Raw genomic sequence first — 18,836 nt, forward strand, 5'->3', positions numbered from 1 at the left:
AGTACTCCTGCAATCTTTTTTTCCACAAATAAATAGCTCTTGTGATGTAGGACACTTTGCATGTTACTTTCTTTAGCGATTTCAAGCCGTTTCTTTGCTATCCTCCCCAGTTTAGCCTGTCCTTGCAGTTGACTTCTCTGCTGATTTTCTATGCGAGATGGTAGTTTCTGTGGTGTGGATGGTGTCCATCCACATGTCTGCATGCTGAAGCCTAATAAAATGTGGGAACAGTGATCAGTGACTGCCTACCGAGACCGTAGTTTGTGTACACAAGAAATTCTCTGTGGACTAACTACTGGAGAGGTGTGGTTGCTGCTTCCTGCTCACTCTGGAGGGAGGGGAGGTCCTGTGAGGCTGCTCTGTGTAGCGAGCAAACTGTATGAGTTTGGAAATCTCCTACAAAGAATAGTGAGGCTTTGAGCACCTTTGCCAGGCCCAACATCATCCACAATGGGTGTTGGAGAAGTGGAAGCAAAGAGGGAGTAAAAACACCTTTTATGTAAATGAGCGACTTAAAAATGAAAAGTATTTATCTCACATTACTGGTGTTAATTAGTAATCAAGAAAAAAGTGGGATGAGCAGCTGATTTACTATAAATATGTAGGGAGGGGAAGTTTAATACATTTTTCTGTACATTTTTTACGTTCCCTTGTATAACTGTCAATCAGGAAGACAAGCTTAGACTGTGGAGGCTGTATATATAGTTACATATGGATCTAATTCAGTGCTAGCTATGTTTATATGGCCATGCAGCTGTTGGTATCCAGACTGTTATGACGTGGATGGAAATTGCAGAGGTCGAACTGTGTTCAGAGCTCCTGGAACTACTAGCCTAATTTATTTTTACTACACATAGGGTGGCTTCAAACTAAATGCTTTAAGGGAAATGCCACTTACATTTCATGCAGTTTGTAGAGCTGAAACCAGAGGCAGCTTCTCATTCCGCTTTTACTTATAAAAATGCATTGATACAGCCACAAATAAAAATTGTGTGAAATGACCCTCTGATGAATCCAGAAAGACTGGTTATCAGGGACCTTCAATACTAAAACCAACCCATTTCAGGCATTTTTGTATTTCAACGATATAGTAGAGTGTTCAAAGTGGCAGTAGAGTGTCCCCTTGGAGCCTTATGGGCTGCATTATCATAGGTCCCTGAAGGGGCATGAATCGGCATGTTAGGCGCAACCTTACATTTCTGCTCTAAAGACTCCTTTTCTACTACGTAGGTCAATTGCAAACTTCAAAGTATCCGATGTGTCCCCCTTCCTCATTTCCAGATGTAATATTTACAATAATGTCCAAAAATCATATTAGTTGCATTTGGAGCCATCTTCAGCACAATAATATATGTGCTCATTTGTTTTTCATTTGCTTAGTCATCAGATTGCCATTTGTGTGTGTCATAGGACGTAGATTTGCTTAAGGGTAAGTAGGGCAGCAGTATAAAGCAGAAAAACCCTCCATTCCATGTGAATGAGTACATGTATTTTTCTGTATTATTCAGCTGACCTCAACACCGCAGTTTCTGTGATTGCATCACGTAACATTCCTGGGAGATCTGTATTAAGGGGACAAATATATGAAAATGATTTTCCTAAGCCACACATGGAGCATGACCTCAAATACATTTCTATTATTGCTATGTTCTTCTCTGCTTTGCAATATTACAAAGGGTTATAATAATGTTGTCTCAGGAATATGCTAGAATACCGCTCAGATACTTAAATGTAGATACTGCCGCTCAGTGACTTTTTGATCTGCATAGCCAGGTTGGTGTTTTACATGTGGATATCACAGTGGATTAGTACCAAAATTCTCCGGCTACTGCAGGAAAAGCCACCATCCTGCAAACATCCCAAGGAACTATTTCTTAACACTTTTTTTTAAGTTTAGGTTAAAGGATGGCAGGGGTCTGGAGTTAGTCTCTTGTGGGGATGAGCCATAAACCCAGGTGCAATATTGAGGCCTTGTGTCAGTGACTGGAAGGTCATCATCAGTTTGAACTCCCAGGTTTTCCTTTCTCTGTTGTCCTTAAAGTCAAAGAGTACAAGGAAAGTGGAGGACCAATATAAAACTTAGCTTTTAATGCAAAATATCCTTACCAGTGTTCGTGAGGATGATGCCGTATAATGGGTGTAGGCACCGATGATGCAGAGTGGCACTCACAATTTTTTGGGTATATGTGGTTCTGCAGAGGTTATCCCATTGCGGGATGCCGAATGTCATGCAGAAAAGATACCGTCTGTGATAATGTATCGATGCTTAAAGAAGATGTGTGGTGCGGAAACTCCGAGAGAATGAGACAATGGTAAGAAGGGGTGGGGGTGGGGCACTCCAGGGTGTAGAGTGCGGGGTACCCTATAAGACCCTAGTATTAAAGATGAGTGGTCCCTGTCCGACCCTTCGAACCTCGCCACGGAGCCGCAGCCCTAGATGGCTGCCGCCCCGTCTGGAGCCTATCCCTACCAACGGCCCTCTGACCCTAATACAGGGGAGGGGGGAGGAGGGGGGAAGGAGGTGTCCAGAAATGAGTCTCTTGTGATGCAACGAGTACCCGACCTATCTAGAGGGGAAAGATAGATGTGTCCTCTATTGTGAAAATGGTGGGTATTAATGGCAATAGGCAGGTAAAAAGTGTGTAGCTGCAGGGTCACATCTGGTCTTGAGAACCCTACATGTCATGTTTCGCCTCTTCAATTGGGCTCATCAGGGGCAAAAGGAGACCTGGTGGAGAGAGTCACAAAGGAGAAGCTTGTAATAACCTTCCACAGTGAGACTACAAACCTGCATGCTAAAGCATATATAAATATAAGTATTATCTTACCAGAATAACCTGCTTCAAAAGCCTATATAGATGTCTCGGCTGAAGACAGCAAAATGGTGTTAAATAATCTGTGAACAGAGTGCATCAGGAACTTTTAGGGAAAGATGATCCATAATTGTAAACAATAGTAGACAATGTAAACAATTGTAAACAATGTAAACAAAACTAGTGGTGGTTGCAAACAGACAAGTGAAGTCTGTAGTGAGATCAATCTTACCTTGAGATAAATTAGGGCAGTGGCCGGATCAAGAGGGTCCGTTCCAAAGAATGGTTGGCATGGACCATAGGTGCCTGGACTTAGAAACGCCAGATGCTGCGCTTAGTGTCCGGCGTGGTGCCCAAGATGTCAGTGGGACACATGAGGCATAATGGAGCACTGGTGAGTGAGAGGCCCGGCCTTTTATTGAGGGGAAGCGTCATAACCACGCCCCTAAGGGGCGGGATCTGTGTGCCTAGTTTGGGCTACAGAAAGATGGCGCCCAGAGCGGACATGCGCAGTACGGGCGCAGGGGAAAACCGCGACGAAACTGGCGCAGTACGTCACGGCGTGCGCCCAATTGTGGGCACCGCCACCCCAGGATGCGTCAATTCATGCGCATCATCTCCCCGAGATAGGAATCCAGGAATATAGGCGGGCAGTAAGGGGCACAGGTAGGTGACCCTTATAAGGCCAGAAATTGGCTGCAGAGAGGACTTAGTGTACAGGTATCTTGTAAAACAGGATTTAAAAAGATACAATTGAGAACATATTTAGAATCAAAGAATAATAGTCACATAGAGTGAGACTGGCACAACCATAAGTCAGCATGTGTAACCCATTGGGAGATAGTGCTAGTATGGGTAGATCTTTTTTGGAGATCGTAATGGGATGGGTACAATTATTGATGTGGACCAAGGTGGATCAAATAAAGCAGGCAAAGCTGAGTTGCTCGTTTAAGCCCGAGGGGGACATAGTTTTAAGGCGGTAAATCCATTGGGTCTCCTTCTGCAGAAGGATACGATCCCAGTCCACGCCTCTAGGTGGAGGGTCCACTAGGTCAATTCCAATGAAGGTGAGTCCCTTGGTGTCACCGTGGTGTACTTCCATCATGTGTCTCGAAAGGGGTTTATCTCTCCCGTGTCTGATGTCCCCCAGGTGGTCGCCTATTCGACGACGGAATTCCCTGAAGGTTTTACCGATATATTCCTTCCCGCATATGCATGTTGCCCGGTAGATGACACCTCTAGAGTGGCAGTTGATGAACCTACGGATGTTGTAGGAAACACCTGTCACGTTGCTGGTAAAGCTACGTGCACTTTGAATTACGTTGCAGGCTATGCAGCCACTGCACCGAAAACATCCTTTGATCTCCCTGCTAAGCCAAGATGTAGGGGCAGCTGGCCGAGTGTAGTGGCTGTGGACTAACCTGTGCCTGATATTCCGACCGCGTCTAAATGTGATACTCGGGGTATCGGGTAAGTGGGAGGTAAGATCAGGGTCCATCCTGAGGATGTGCCAATGTTTTGATAGCACCTCCCTGACGTGATTCGAGGCGCTATCATAGGTGCCTATCAGACGGATAATGGAGTCCTCCTGGGGTTTGACCTTGGGGACCAGGAGACTGGCACGGTTTGTGGTGAGTGCCCGTTGATAGGCTTGGCGCAGAATGTAGTCAGGATATCCGCGGTTGCGGAAGCGGGTCCTTAAGTCATTGGCTTGGTGTTGAAATTCGTGTGGAGTTGAGCAGTTCCTACGGATCCTCAGGTATTGCCCGAATGGGATACCCCTTTTAAGAGCTGGGGGATGATGAGATTCCCAGCGCAAAAGGGAGTTTGTGGCAGTGGGCTTACGGAAGATTGTGGTCTGTAGGTCGCCTGATGCTGATTTCATAATTTGGACGTCAAGAAAGGGGAGACAGGAGGGGTGAATTTCATATGTAAAGCGCAGGCCTATATTATTGTGATTAAGGTCCTGTACCAATTCTACGAATGCCTCCCTACTCCCTTCCCAGATGATAAAGACGTCATCAATGTACCTAGCCCAAAGGCTAGCGAACCCAATGCCGTGTGCCTGAGCGTCGTCGTTAAAGACGCATGTGTGTTCCCACCAGCCCAGGAACAAGTTGGCATAGCTGGGTGCGCAATCGCTCCCCATAGCTGTGCCCCTGAGCTGGTGGAACAAACGACTATTAAAGATGAAGAAATTATGCGTCAACGAGAACTCAAGTAATTGTAAAACAAACTCATTATGCATCTGGAACTGTGTCCCCCTGCCGTCCAAAAAGAATTTGACGGCCTTGAGGCCAAGTTCGTGCGGAATTGAGGTTTACAATGCTTCTACATCAATACTGGTGAGAAGACAGTGAGGAGAAATATTAACCCCTTAACGCTCTGCGCCGTAGCTCTACGGCGCAGAGGTATAAGGGATGTATGAAGAGGGCTCACGGGCTGAGTCCTCTTCATACAGAGGTGGGGGTTTTTGCATATTGCACAAAACCCCCACCGCTAATAACCGCGGTCGGTGCTTGCACCGATCGCGGCTATTAACCCCTTCAACGCCGCCGGCAAAGTCGCCGGCGACGTTTAAAAGACGGCGGCGCGTGGGCGCCGCCATCTTTTTTTCGATCGCCACGCCCCCGAACGTCATCGGGGGGCGGCGATCGGTTGCCATGGTAGCCTCGTGTCTTCTTTTGACACGAGGCTATCTGGCAGCTGCAGATTCGTTACAATGAGCCAGTGGCTCATTGTAATGAATGTGCTGCAAAAATGCCATATATTGCAATACAGAAGTATTGCAGTATATGGTAGCAGTGATCTGACCATCTAGGGTTAATGTACCCTAGATGGTCTAAAAGATAGTGAAAAAAAAAATTTAAAAAAAAGTTTAAAAAATAAAATAAATTAATAAAATATTAAAAGTTCAAATCACCCCCCTTTCCCTAGAACGGATATAAAACATAATAAACAGTAAAAATCACAAACATATTAGGTATCACCGCGTCCCAAAATGCCTGATCTATCAAAATATAAAAACGGTTACAGGCGGCGGTGACCTCCGAGGCGGGAAATGGCGCCCAAATGTCCGAAATGCGACTTTTACACCTTTTTACATAACATAAAAAATGAAATAAAAAATGATCAAAATGTCGCATAGACCTCAAAATGGTAGCAATGAAAACGTCGCCTCATTTCGCAAAAAATGACCCCTCACACATCTCTGTGCGCCAAAGTATGAAAAAGTTATTAGCGTCAGAAGATGGCAAAAAATTTTTTTTCTTTTTTGTACACATTCGTTTAATTTTTGAAAATGTATTAAAACACAATAAAACCTATATAAATTTGGTATCACCGCGATCGCACCGAACCAAAGAATAAAGTAGGCATATTATTTGGAGCGAAGAGTGAAAGTCGTAAAAACTGAGCCCACAAGAATGTGACGCACGTGCGTTTTTTTTTCAATTTTTCCACATTTGGAATTTTTTTTCAGCTGCGCAGTACACGGCATGTTAAAATAAATAACATTACGGGAAAGTAAAATTTGTTACGCACAAAATAAGCCCTCACACAGGTCTGTACACGGAAAAATGGAAAAGTTATGGATTTTTGAAGTTGGAGAGCGAGAAATGAGCCGGAAAACCCTCCGTCCTTAAGGGGTTAAGGCCATCAATTCTCCTTAGAAGGTCAGTGGTATCGCGGGTATAGGAGGGGAGTGCAGTGACAAACGGGGCCAAAATTTTGTCAATATAAACCCCTAGGTTATCACACAAGGATTGGACCCCTGAAACTATGGGTCGGCCCTTAAGGGGAGATGTGCCCTTATGGATTTTGGGTAACCCATAGAATGTTGCGATCCTGGGTTTTTTGGGAAGGAGAAATGAAAACTCATCTTTGGAGATAAGTTTCTTATCAAGTGCTAGGTTCAAGATGTCCCTTAGTTCCTTGAGGTAACGTTCTGTTGGGTCTGCTGAAAGGATGGCATAACTCTTCTTGTCTCTAAGTAGGGCATCGCACATCTCTTGGTAATCCTCCGTCTGCATTACCACAATGTTGCCGCTTTTGTCCTTAAAGTCACCTTTCAGTATTAGGACCTTTAAATCCTTCTCGCTGTGGCCTGGTCCAGAAAAGTGTTTTCCCACAGGTGTGTCCATCCCCTCACTTATGGTGTGTCTGTGAGAGTTCATCCTGCTCTGAAGTTTTTGTTGAGTCTCCCCAATGTATATATTATTTTTGTGCACAGTATCATGTACATTGAAGGATCTACAGGAGAATGTGCCCGGAATGTTATACTCCCGTTTTTGTGTTGGGGATGTGGACTGTGCTTGATGATAGAACATGGGCACAAGTCTTGGATCTTTTGTTGTTGCAGGGAAAAGTGCCCATCTGTGTTGGAGGTAAGAGGGCACTTCTTACCAGGAGATTCCTCATATTTGGTGGCTGTTTGTAGGCAAGGAGGGGTAGGTCCAGGAATATGTCCGTTAGCTTGTTGTCCTTATGAAGAATGGCTTGGAGATCTGCTGCAATATTCTTCAAAATCTTCAGTGCGACCGCAGCATTTAACTTGCCTTTGGGGGGGTCTTTCCCCCCATGATCGGCACCCCCGAGCCGTTTTTTCGGGGGCGCCGATCATTGCTATGGCAGCCCTGGGGTCCGATCAGCCCTGGCACTGCCTGAAAGATGGCGTCTATGACATCAACTTAAAGGCACAGTGTCAGCCTATGCATGTGCACAAGCTGACACTGCTAATACCCTGCAATACATCAGTATTGCAGGATATTATCATCAACAAACAATCAGATGATTGCTTGATCATGTCACATGGTGGAAGTAGTAAAAAAGTTAAAAAAAAAATCTTTTTCAATAAAAAATAAAGTAATAAATCAATAAAAATGTCCATAAGCCCCATAACATCTAAAGAGACATATAACGCTAAAAAAAAGTCTAAATAATAACACAAACCCCACATAAATAGTATCACCGCATCTGTAACAACATGTACAATAAAATGAAATAATTATTGAACCCATACGATGAACGCCGTATAAAAAAAACTTTTAAAAACCCGCCAAAAATTATGATTTTTACCTAATTTAATCCCACAAAAAATGCAATAAAAAGTGATCAAGAAAACATATGTACTCCAAAATGATGCTGTTGCAAAGTACAACATGTCCTGCAAAAAAAAACAAGCCATCAAACAGCTCTGTAGCCAAAAAAGTAAAAATGTTATGCCACTTGGAAGACGGCAATGCAAAAATGACAGATTTTCTCCACATTAGGGTTTTATTTGGCAAATTTAGTAAAACATAAGAAAAAATATTCATGTCTGGTATCCCAGTAATTGTATCAACCAATGGAATAAAGATAACATGATTATTGGGCTATACAGTGAACACAAAAAAAAAGTTAAAAATCCAGTACAGAATTGATGCGTTTCTACTCCTGACCTCAACAGAAAGTTCCTAAATTTTCAACAATAGGTGATACCAACTCCAAAATGGTAACACTGGAAAAAGCATCTCATCCCGCAAAAAAAATGGCGTCACATGGCCCCAATAGCGAAAATTTTATAGCCTTCAAAGGGGGCAACGAGAAAACTAAAATCCTGGCAGCTCCTTCCCTTCTGCGCCTCGCTGTGCCCCCGTAAAACAAGTAACGTCCACATGTGGGGGGTCTCTGTACTCGGGAGAAATTGTAAAACAAATTTTATGGTGGGTTTTCTCTTTTTATCTTTTGAAAATGTGTAAATTTTAGGGCTAAATGAACGTATAACCGACAAAATTTGACCATTCTAAATTTCACCGCCATTTTGATTCAATTACTATGAAGATCTCAAGCGGTTAACAATCTTTGTAAATGCTTTTCCTGATAGCTTGAGGGGTGCAGATTTGAAAATGGGTTGGTTATATATGGTGGTTTTAATGCTAAATATGTAAAATTTAATTTCAAACAGTATTTATCCCCAAAATGGTAAATTCTGAAAATACGGAAAATCGCTATTCGATTTGTAAGCCGCGTAACGTCAAAATAAATTATTTTTATTTTTATTATTTTTATTTTATTATTATTAAGTAGACATATGGGAAATGTTATTTAGGTGGTAAATCTATCTGCCTGAAAATGCAGTGATTTCAAATTACGAAAATGGCAAATTTTTCATTTTTTTCTTTTTTTTCAAGAAGGGTCTAGATGCCTTTTTACACCTAAATAACATTGATGGTTATGCTATATAGGATTGTTTCCCCTAAATCCCTTCCTCATCCAATCCCTTCCCTTCCTTGGTTGAACTTGATGGACAAGTGTCTTTTTTTTTAACCGTATAAACTAAACGCAAAACTTATCAGCCAAAATGTACCACTAAAATGAAGTACAACATGTGGGGAAAAAACAGAGTTCAAAAGTTATAACCATATAAAGAGACGCAAGTCAGAATCCAAAAAATGGGCTCAGTCCGCTACAAAATGGCTGCGTCCTTAAGGAGTTAATGGCTTCCGTACCCCGTCTACCAATATGGGCCACTCACAGAGTACTATGCAGTACCATCAGTACCCATCTGTGCATCTATTGATAAAACGTACCATTTTATGATGGTTTATTATGAACTTGTTTCTTAGAACTTTGGAATTTGTTTACAAACATAGAAATATGTTCTGCAACAGTGTGTAGTAATCTACTCCTGCCCGTATGCGATGCAGGAATTTGGCAGCGCTTTTTCTTGTTTAACCCATTACCTGTACAATGTATTGCAAGTATTCTGCCAGAGGAAGAGGTCAGTACAGTCTCAGAATTAAGCGTTTGGAGCGATACCCTAACTAAATGCTTAATTCCTGGAAGTATTAAGACAAGATACTTCTCCAGTCTAAATAAAGGTTTCTGATTGAAACCGTTTTTGTATCAAGCTGTTACTTTTTGGGAGCCCGGAGGGAGTGAGCCAGTAGCTGCTATACCACATTGCCTTACTTCTGTGATCACAGTAATTATGCGCTCAGCATAACTGTTTCAGGTGAATGTTTACCTGTTTTATGCATATGAAATTATTTTAATCAACAGTGTTGTCCTATATATCATTCTTTACTTTAAAAAAAAAAAAAAAAAGTAGAGGATGGTAGAGCCGTTTTCACTGACTATTTGTACAATAGAAGTCAATGGGTCAGTGAAAAAAAAACAGCACTCAGTTGGCCTCCAAGTGCCATGAAAAGTAGGTTGTTGCTTGGATACAATTGAGTATGACAAATTGACATAAAAAGAACTGCTGACAGATGCAACTTGTCAGTAACAAACAGATTCATTTGAAACCTTAACAATCAGTTTTTCATGGCTAATTTTTTCCTTACTCTTTTGCAGGTGGCATACGTAATAAAAAACCCAACCCCAGTGACATTAATCATGTGACATCCCTGGGGTATTCTGTAGTTGTCAAAAACTAAGGTAGCTCACACTAGAGACTGGCCATATGCAACAGTTGGTCTAATACTACTGATGATATGGATACTGTGGCAGCACCTGATAAATATATTACCTTTACTGAGTACTTTGTGGCCCTTGCTAATGTTTGAGTCCTCTATTATGGAGGGTTTTTCTTTTTAAAGGGAGCCTGCCACTGTTTCACAAATGCAGTTTATGACAGTTCCCTATTGGAACCTGACACCCTTCTTTTAACTAAAAATTATTTCCCCTACATCCCCATAAATCAACTTTATGTTATATTCCAAAGGGGGCGTGTCCTGCTCGGTCAGCCCCTCTTATCTACTCGCCCCATGCCTCTTCTCAGCCTCATGTATTAGCAACTCTAAGTAAGGGAGAATAAATGTCTCTAATGTGGCTTAATGATGGTGAGAATGCGATAAGTGGCAGACTAGAACTATGTGTCCAATTTTATCTTACCGTTGAGGCCAACCTGGTGGGGAAATTAGCGAATCTGTGGAGGAAATAACAGAATGTAATTAGAACTTTCCACTTAATAACACAGTCACTTGGTAATCCTTGACATATCTTAATAAAATAAAAGTAACACAGCAAGGTAGAATTTAGTCCCGATTGTTGTCAGTTTCAAGGGATGGTAAAGGGTTCAAATGAAACTCTGTGGTTCAGATTTACTTACCCGGCCCATTCGCGATCCAGCGGCTCCTTCTGTGCGGTGGATTCGGGTCTTCCGGCGATTCACTAAGGCAGTTCCTCCGACGTCCACCAGATGTCGCTGCTGCACTGAAGTTCCCCGAGGTCCACCGGAATGCACCATCCTATACCTGGTGAAGGTAAGCGCGAGTCCCACGACACTTTTTTTTTTTTTTTAAATGCGGTGGTTTTTATGAATCCGCCGGGTTATCGTTCGGCCACGCCCCCCAATTTTGCGTGCATGCCGGCACGATGCGCCACAATCCGATCGCGTGAGCCAAAAACCCGGGGCAATACAGAGAAAATGGGCGCAAATCGGAAATATTCGGGTAACACATCGGGAAAACGCGAATCGGGCCCTTAGTAAATGACTTCCCCTTTAAGTACATTGGTGCATTCAGCAGCCTTCTCCCTTACTGTTAGGGCCGGTTATTGCTGGTGGAAAGGTTTTGATGTATAATGTGTTGGGGTTACCCCTTGTCTGAATTTCTTTCAATTTGACACACACTTTGCCAGCTTTAGAGGAATCACTTTGCCAGCTTTAAACATCACTTCTGGTGACGTGCCTCCGATTAGCGGTGATATGGAACGCATATGACACACATACTCCTCCCAGTAGGCGATTCCTTTACTATTTAAACCCACATGGGTCTGCAAACGCCAGAGCAAGACACAGGAATAGTGCGGGCCGCACTCTACCCAGCACCGGATAACTCCCATACCTTGCACTACAGTGGAGAACCTAACTTATCCATGCATCTATATATGACTGACTCCAGGATACTATTCATAAAATATTATATGTTATTCTGTATCCAATATATGTACATCCAATAACACTAACACTAGTGCCACATTCACTTACAGTATAGCATTCCCTGGATAACAACTTTCCCACACTATGCTACTAAATAATTTATACCACTGACACAACAAAACTCACCATGCTGTATGCCCTGTATGTATGAAATCTCACAATCTGAATACATTTTACAGCACCTCTTTTCCTTAGTGCTGTGACTAGGCCCCTGATGGGAATCCCAACAGTAATGCCCAGATGGCGGCCCTAAGGGTTTCAATCTTGTTTCTTTATTATAGCCTTAGGTTATGCTACTGGCAACAAGTTGACAAATTAATGAGCAGTAGTAACCAGATTTTATTTGCAATAAACTGTGTTATATCTGTGAATGAGAACCTGTTTGACAAGTTTTGATAACAGCCATAAGCTGCTCTGGCTATAGTGACTGCAATAAAATAATTTGCTTCATATCTAAATCTCTAATCTTCTGCATGGCATGCTTGCGCTGTAAAGATCTTACAGTATATCATATTTCCATTCGCTACAACATTTGGTACAGAACTACAGTGAAAGGACTGCTTAAAGAGAACCCGTCATGCAAAATAACCCCCCTAATCTAAATATATTTTCATAAACTGCCATTAGAGAGCATTGCCTCTATCCCTTCATTGTCCCTCTTCATGCCTGTAAACCTAAGCAATGAGGTCCTAAAGCTGTATGCAAATGACCTGTGAAATGTCCAATGAAGCATTAGCATATTCAAGCTGTCCACTCTATTCATGAGTGGGAGGCACAGCCACACCCCCAGTGCATGACTGACAGCCTGTATAATGATGTGAGGCTGTATAATGATGTGCTTCCTGGTGCTGGTGGCCACGCCCCCTGCAGCCTGTGTGTGCATGTGTGTGTGTTTAGGAGAGATACAACAGCTCCAGGCAGCCATGTTACAGCAGAACATGTCAGATTCATGTGTAGCTGATGTCTGTGTCTCTCACCTGTATATTAGGAGGATGCAGCATGTCAGCAGATGACATACACACACACTAGCAATGCTTTACTATAGATTACACACAGACATGAGCAGGGGGAGGAGAGGGGAGGGGTAACAGGGGTGACATCACTGCCTCTGACCATGTGACAGCCTCATTTACATGATAAAAAATAGATGATTTTACAATGATTAATGTATGAATTGACTAGATAAAGGCTGGGATGGGATCCTTGTGAGCTGCTCCAACAGGTAGAGGTGACAGGACAAGTGACAGAGACCTGATGACAGGTGTCCTTTAAACTGGGTTTCGCATATATGTACAGAAAAACTGTGAATACTGACACAAAAATTTAAAACCTTAGGAGACAGCATAAGCTCTGTATATAAAGCATGGATCATTTATAGTCAGGGAACAACCCCTATGGCCATCATCAAAAATCTCATACAAGAAATCTCATACCTATATATAACTATATATAAGATATAAGATTCAGTGACCTCCATAAATGTCAAATGTTGGTGTAAAAAAGACTCTCATGGATTTTTATTGGCTGGCCAGAACAATAGCAGGAATCTTTCCACCACTTATATACTGTCAGAAAGAATCCAGGCAATAGGACTGAAGATATGTTATCAGCGGGAGTAAAAAGAACAGCAGAGGTCACATGGCAGGAACAGAATAACCATATAAAGACACTCTTCTTTAATTATTACAAAAATAAATTGCCCAATCTTTTTTTTTTTCTTAGAAACCATTTCCAGACAACCCTTCCTTCTCTTGTCTTACTTTATATGGGGCTCAAGTGGTGCTGGAATAACATGATCTTATACTTATCTTTATGCTTACTTGTGGTCCACCATGGCCCCTCCCGCTTCCTGTCGACAGCGTACACCGACTGCAGCCTAATACAAACCAAAAGTTGTACAGGGTACAACCTCTTTTACCATTTCCTATGTCACACCTCAGCTTCAGGTGTTCGGAGAGGGCTCGTGGCTGCATAACACCGATTGCGGTTGTTGGCTTTGATCGTTGCTCCCTGTGATGTCATCAGGGAGCGGCGATCTGTTACCGTGTCCCGTTCTACCCCTTCAATTATAATGTGCGATTTTCACATTGCAATAGATAATGTCAAAAATTCCCATATATGGCCATACTGCAGTATGGCAGTATAAGCTATGATCAGACAACCTAGGGTTAAAATACCCTAGGGCAGTGGTGACGAACCTATGGCACTGGTGCCAGAGGTATCACTCAAAGCTATCTATGTGGGCATCCAGGCCTTTTCCCCCAACACAGGGCTTGGAAGACAAGTTGAGTGACTCCTCCTGTAGCTCTGGGTAGCCCAGGATGTGCCACATTCAGTGCTTTATAAAGCAACACTTTCTGGGACTTCAGAAGGATCAAGGTGGTGTGGACAGGGCTGGATCATCATTGGAGCTCCTGCCCTGCAATTCTTCCTGTTCGTGGGGCCTTTGAGGGAAGCTACAATGATAATCTGAATTTCTCCTACTTTCTACCGTATTGGTATCCTCAGGACGCCAATGCAATTAAAAACTGTGGCAGACGAGTGAGCAATAAGTTGCTGATTAAATTGCCTTGTCGGCACTTTGTGATAATGAAGTGGGTTTTTGGGTGTAGTTTGGACACTTGGACTCTAAAAGGTTCACATTCACTGCCATAGGGGGTCTGAAAATAGTGAAAAAGTAAAAAAAAAACTACAAATTCAAATGACTACCCTTTCCCTAGAACTGATATAAATATACTGAAAAAATCATTAACATGTTAGGTATTGCTGTGTTCCAAAATATCTGATCTGTCATAATATAACAACACCTAATCCAGGTGTTTAACCCTGTAAAAAAAATTGTGCCCAAAGTCAAAAATTGCAAAATGTAAAAACAATTATAAAAAGTGATCAAAAGGCCGTACAAGTCCTTAAATGGTAGCACCCACAAGAAAATGGCGCAATTGTGGTGCAAATTTTTCTCCAATTTCACTGCATTTGGAATTTTTTTCCCACTTCCCTGTACACGGCATGGAACATTAAATACCGTCACTATGAAGCGCAATTTGTTGCGCAGAAAACAAGCCCTCACACGGCTCTTTACGTGGAAAAATAAAAAAGGGCCAGGTTGTTAAGGGGTTAAAAAGATTAAAATGTCCATGCACCCCCAAAACCTATGTTTCTGGAAAGCAGACAACCGGGAGTTTGAATTTGTCTTGTCTTAAAGAGGACCTGTCACCCCCGAAAAATACCCCCACCAAATATGTTCCCCCTAATCCTCTCCCCAGCCCCTTTATATTTAATAAATTTTTATTAATACTTTGGGGCAGATTTTTCAAGCTGTCTGAAAGTCAGAATATTTCTAGTTGCCCATGGCAACCAATCACAGCTCAGCTTTCATTTTACCAGTGCTCATGAATATTTTAAAGGGGGGCTTTGATTGGTTGCCATGGGCAACTAGAAATATTCTGACTTTCAGACAGCTTGATAAATTTGCCCCTTTGTTTTAATCGATTCAAACTATTACCAAATAAGAGGTCGGATCCTCATACAGGTCCCCTGGCAGTCAGGCGTATTCATGAGGGGGCCCGCTGACACACCCACTCCACACCCCTTTCAGTCGGGGACCTGTAAGAATAGCCGGCAGCAGCACATACACTGCACAATCGCTGACGGCTCTCTGTGATGCGGCTATTCTTACAGGTCCCCAACAGGGGCGTGGAGGCAGTGTGTTGGCCGGCCCCCTCATGAATATGCCCAACTGCCAGGAGATCTGTACGAGGATCCAACCTCTTATTTGGTAATAGTTTGAATCGAATAAAACAAAGGGGCAAATTTATCAAGCTGTCTGAAAGTCAGAATATTTCTAGTTGCCCATGGCAACCAATCAAAGCCCCCCTTTAAAAAAATTTTCGTGAGCACTGGTAAAATGAAAGCTGAGCTGTGATTGGTTGCCATGGGCAACTAGAAATATTCTGACTTTCAGACAGCTTGAAAAATCTGCCCCAAAGTATGCACACAAAAATTTAAATAAAAATGGAATAAATATAAAGGGGCTGGGGAGAGGTTTAGGGGGAACATATTTGGTGGGGGTATTTTTGGGGGGTGACAGGTCCTCTTTAACATCTGACAGCTTGTACAACCATTTTGGATCATTGTGACAAACACAAATTAGTAAACCAAATACATGAAAACAAACATTTTTACATAAAACTCAGATCAAAGTGGTGGTTTTATGCACAAATAGGGATATAAAAATAATAACATATAAATCAAAAGACCCACAGAGTGGGCAGTCTGTAAAACATAGGTCATGAGGTAGAGTTTGCTCTAGCATCTTCAAGATTGAATGAAAAGAAGAAACAGGAGAATAATAAACAATAAAACAGATTGAGGGGCAGGGGGAATAGTGCCTCATGAATCTGTAAGTATGTGCACAAAAGTAAAAAAAAAAAAAATAAATCAGTGGTCAGGGAATTATTGTTATATTATTAGGGAATTGAGAGGAACTCCTAAACTGTATCCATTTATACCAGGTAGTAGCATCTAGTAGGTTACTGTATAGGGCTACGAGCTCCTCCATTCAGCGAATCCGGTCCACCTCCTCTGCCGACATTAATCTAGTGGAGGAGGTCGTGGACTTCCTTAGTCTGAGGATCCTTAGTGTTTCTTAATGTTGTGAAGGCAGCCTGGAGGCATAGATAGCAGTGCAACAGCTGGTGAGAGGTCTCCAGTGGCTCTGCAAATAGTACTGTAAGTCACCTATAGAAAGACCAGACCAGAAAGAGGATACTCCCCTACATTTCTACTAGACATTTAACATGGAGCTTTAAGTTAAGGGGCATCTCCAGCACTCCAGTGAGGAAGGGAACATGCGGTGAAGTCGTACAGGAGTCCTATACCAGTGAGTAGGGATCTTATAATTAGTTTCCTGTATCCTACCAGATCCTGACAGTTTATGGGTCAAAAGAGATTTATTCTAAGATTCTTTGGAGAACTTCTTCCCAATCCCACTTCCCCATTTAGACATATAGGATAAAGACAGAACCTCATCACAATGAGACACAATGAAAAGGGGCTGACAGCTGTTCTCAAATGAGGTAAGCTCAGAACGGAAATGCTCCATCGGGGTCAGGAAGCCCTACAGTTGCAAGTAATGCAGCCAGGCCCCTGGGTAACTTCCTCCCTCCCGGAACACATCGGTAAGAGGACAAACCCCAAATTCTGTAACTAGATCTCTAACCCTACTCTGCCATGAGCATATAAGAGGGGCCAATTGTTTAGGATCAAGGGAAGCCCTGGATAACCCAAGATGGGAGAAAGTGGCCCATGAATGGTAGCTATTTTAGAACTAACTGCAAACCGACCACAATAGCCAATCAGTCCAAGTGGGTGGTCAGTACATTCTTGGTAACTGCCTTGGGAAAGGAAGTTTACATTCAACTTCTACCCAGAGTTTGTTCTTTCTTTGCGAGAAAAATTAGTTTACATATACTCGACCTACAGTAAGTGAGTGAAGTGTGGAAGCCCTGCACCCCCAGCCTCATTGTGTCTAGTCAATATGCTAAGTTTTAGGCGAGAAGATGACTCTTTCCAAATAAATCCTGTGGCTATTCTTCGTAAATGCAGAATGAAATCTAATGGTAAGTCTAGCAGGACAGAAACTGTCACTTTAAATGTGAATAACTCTAGTTCCCTGACACCTAGAAACACAATTCTAAAGATATGGCTTCTAGCATTCTGGACCTATCTCATATGTCCTTGGCCACCAGGGTAGTGGAGATGAAGTTGTGAACTGGACCGACTCTGACTCCTCAAACATATACAAAACTATAAAGATTTAAAATAATTACATTTCTTTTAAATATCTGTTATATTCCTGACTCTCAGGAACCAGAGGTAGTGGACCCACTGGACTGGATGATGTCAGCCGAAACCTGGGACCGCAGTATAAGTGGTACCCAAGCAGGTTGGACCACAAGGTAGTTCCACAGGCGCGACTGCCTGCAGTGGCGACCAAGGCGTAGTACAAAATCATAAGGCAAACTCGTGGTCGAGGGCAGGCAGGAGGTCGAGGCAGGAAGCACAGGATCAGAGTCTGGGACAAAGCGGCAGGTCAGGACAGGCAGCACGGGAGTCACGAACGGAATCAAGGTCACAAGGGGAGATCAGGATAATTGCAGAGGGCTTGGAATACAGTTTTCTCTTAGGCATAGAAGCACAAAGATCCGGCAGTGGCACAGGAAGGAGCTGGGAATTTATCAGGGAAGGCTGCCGGTCAGTGGCAATTATCTGTGTGCACCTGTGCCCGTCACACTAACCACCATTTTTGTGGAGTTGGAATCGGAGTTACTGAGGTGTCACCCTGTGAAAAGGTATGAGATACATCCTTGGAGATAAAAGAGTTAAGGCACACCACTACCAGCTGTGATAAGGAAATTATTACAGACAGGAAATTTAACTGATTATAATGATTATGTAAATATTACCTCATAAACATTGCCGTGCCTGAAACCGACACCAACAACAGCATTAGTCATGACATTGTTACGTGACTTAGTAATAAAAGGATTGCTTGGACAGAGAAGTAGTACTGTGTGTATCACTACTTTACTTATTATCTGTGATAGCAAGGCTGTAAACACTACTGGCTGCAGGTTTATTAACAGGAAACCTGTCTTCACCCAAACTCCTGCATAGAAAATCGGTCAAGTACTATCCCCCACTACTGGGAGAAAACTTGTCTAGAACCCCAAGGACTGAAATGGCATTTAATAGGGTATTCATATGTTAACTGCTTCTCAACTTTTGACATACTATTGTGTCACTCAGAATGGGAGTTTAGGAAGGGCTCAGAGCTAAGATGTTGGTGGGTTCAGGGTACGTATTGTTGTAGGCATGGTGATCATTCTTCATGATATCCATAAGTTTATGTAAGAAAAGGAATGTTTCATTAGACATGGGCGGGTGGGTCACAATTTTGGTGTGACGGGCTTGTCCAAATTTCACAACAAAATTTGGTCCAGGACACAGACTTCGGGCAGAACTCTATTGAAATTGATGGGGACCTGGATTTTAACACCCAAAAATGGCTGTAAAATAGGGGTAGTAAAGGATAAAGG

At 42.6% G+C, this 18,836-nt stretch overlaps 1 long non-coding RNA gene across 2 annotated transcripts in view; it reads right to left on the reverse strand.

Annotated features, from left to right (window-relative positions):
- The window catches only part of LOC140063969 (uncharacterized), a 20,726-nt gene continuing 1,890 nt past the window's right edge, over positions 1-18,836 (reverse strand). Inside the window, exons 2-3 of one of the 2 annotated variants that reach the window (XR_011847670.1) lie at positions 10,689-10,722; positions 1-211 (exon numbers count right to left, since the gene is read on the reverse strand). This is a non-coding gene — a long non-coding RNA (uncharacterized lncRNA). Of the gene's footprint in view, positions 212-875; positions 1,563-10,688; positions 10,723-18,836 lie in introns of those variants that run through there. The other variant, XR_011847669.1, reaches the window with a different exon arrangement.

The sequence above is a fragment of the Engystomops pustulosus genome, chromosome 6, assembly GCF_040894005.1.
Source record: "Engystomops pustulosus chromosome 6, aEngPut4.maternal, whole genome shotgun sequence".
NCBI lineage: Eukaryota > Metazoa > Chordata > Amphibia > Anura > Leptodactylidae > Engystomops > Engystomops pustulosus.